Genomic DNA, 2318 nt, shown 5'->3' on the forward strand with positions numbered 1-2318 from the left:
GCACATCTGGAGCTCTGCTTCAAATAAAGACTTTGAAGCATACTTGGAATACAAAGCTTTCTGGGACAGAAACTGATATTCTGAGTTTTCAGCCTTATCTGATTACCACTTGGTTCCCTTTGTTTTTTTAAACTACTCTATAGGCTGAAACTGGGAGACTTATTTCTTCTCAGATAGGTGTCAGTTTTTGTTTTAGAGAATAGGTATTCGCCTGTGGCTCGGTGAGTAGGGCACGGGCCCCATATGTCGAGGGTGGCGGGTTTAAACCCAGCCCCTGCCAAACTGCAACAAAAAAATCGCCGGGCATTGTGGCTGGCACCTGTAGTCCCAGCTGCATGGGAGGCTGAGGCAAGAGAATCGTGTAAGCCTAAGAGTTAGAGGTTGCTGTGAGCTGTGTGACGTCATGGCATTCTACCCGAGGGTGGTACAGTGAGACTCTGTCTCTACAAAAAAAAAAAAAAAGAAGAAGAAAATAGGTTGTTTGGGTGGCACCTGTGGCTCAGGGAGTAAAGCACCAGACCCTATGGTGAGGGTGGCAGGTTCAGGCCCTGGCCTCAGCCAAACTGCAACAACAACAACAAAAAAATAAAAAATAGGTTGTTTTTTAAATTTACTCAGACGAATTGGTTGTGGTGCTGATTATTGAAAGAATTACGAACATTAGGCTGGGCATATGTTTTAATGTTTGAATATTCAGCATGGCTGTATATTTCATTTTTTTTTTTTTGTGATGTGGCCCCTAGAAAAGTGGAAGTGATTCATATAGCTCTCATTTTATTTCTTTTGGACAAGCTGACTCAGAGGACTGCCTCCCGTTTTAAAGTTCAGGCTGCCCCCTTAAATAAAAATACAAAGTCCAGCTAGCTAATTCTAAATGTCTCGTGGATATAAAGTATGTGTGCAATAGAAGTAGTAAAGTATTTTAATTAAAATTGAAATAGTGAAGTTTCAAGTTTATTTATTTATTGGAGACAGAGCCTCACTTTGTCACACTTGGTAGAGTGCTGTGGTGTCAGAGTGATACCGGAATTTCATTCATCAGTAGGTCCTTGGTCTCAGGGATCTGAAGAATGAACCCATGGACCACTGGTCAGTGGTAAGATAGGACTTTTATTAGAAGTTAGAAAGGACACTAGTGAACAACACAGTCAAGATGGCTAAAGGTGACCCTAAGAAACCAAAGGGCAAGATGTCTGCCTATGCCTTCTTTGTGCAGACATGCAGAGAAAAATATAAGAAGAAAAACCCAGAGGTCCTTGTAAATTTTGCAGAATTTTCCAAGAAGTGCTCTGAAAGGTGGAAGGCAATGTCTGGGAAAAAGAAGTCTAAATTTGATGAAATGGCAAAGGCTGATAATGTCCACTATGATCAGGAAATGAAGGATTATGGACCAGCTAAAGGAGGAAAGAAGAAGGACCCTAATGCCCCCAAGAGGCCACCGTCTGGATTTTTCCTCTTCTGTTCAGAATTCTGCCCCAAGATCAAGTGTACAAATCCTGATATCTCTATTGGAGATGTGGCAAAAAAGCTGGGTGAGATGTGTAATAACTTAAGTGACAGCAAAAAGCAGCCTTAGATCACTAAGGCAGCCAAGCTGAAGGAGAAGTATGAGAAGGATGTCGCTGACTATAAGTCTAAAGGAAAGTTTGATGGCTCAAATGGTCCCACTAGGGCGGTGCCTGTGGCTCAGTGAGTAGGGCGCTGGCCCCATATGCCGAGGGTGGCGGGTTCAAACCCAACCCCGGCCAAACTGCAACAAAAAAATAGCTGGGCGTTGTGGTGGGCTCCTGTAGTCCCAGCTACTCGGGAGGCTGAGGCAAGAGAATCGCGTAGGCCCAAGAGTTGAAGGTTGCTGTGAGCCGTGTGATGCCCCAGCACTCTACCGAGGGCGGTACGGTGAGACTCTGTCTCTACAAAAAAAAAAAAAAGCTGGGCGTTGTGGCAGGCACCTGTAGTCCCAGCTACTTGGGAGGCAGAGGCAGGAGAATCGCTTGAACCCAGGAGTTGGAGGTTGTTGTGAGCTGTGAAGCCACAGCACTCTACCCAGGGTGACAGCTTGAGGCTCTGTCTTAAAATAAATAAATAAAAAAAAGGGTCCCACTAAAGTTGCCAGGAAAAAGATGGAAGAGGAAGATGAAGAAGATGAGGAGGAGGAGGAGGATGAATAAAAAACTGTTTATCTGTCTCCTTGTGAATACAAGGGAGTAGGGAGTGCTGTAAATGACACATCTCTTAATTGAGGAATGTCTATTGCCCTCATTAGGTTTAATCACAAAATTTGATCACAATCATATTGTAGTCTCCAAGTGCTCTAGAAA

At 43.9% G+C, this 2318-nt stretch overlaps 1 pseudogene; it reads left to right on the forward strand.

Annotated features, from left to right (window-relative positions):
- The first annotated feature begins 1153 nt into the window (after positions 1-1153).
- Positions 1154-2168, forward strand: LOC128572880 (high mobility group protein B3-like; annotated as a pseudogene).
- The last annotated feature ends 150 nt before the right edge of the window (positions 2169-2318 follow it).

Source organism: Nycticebus coucang, chromosome 20, assembly GCF_027406575.1.
Source record: "Nycticebus coucang isolate mNycCou1 chromosome 20, mNycCou1.pri, whole genome shotgun sequence".
NCBI classification, from domain to species: domain Eukaryota; kingdom Metazoa; phylum Chordata; class Mammalia; order Primates; family Lorisidae; genus Nycticebus; species Nycticebus coucang.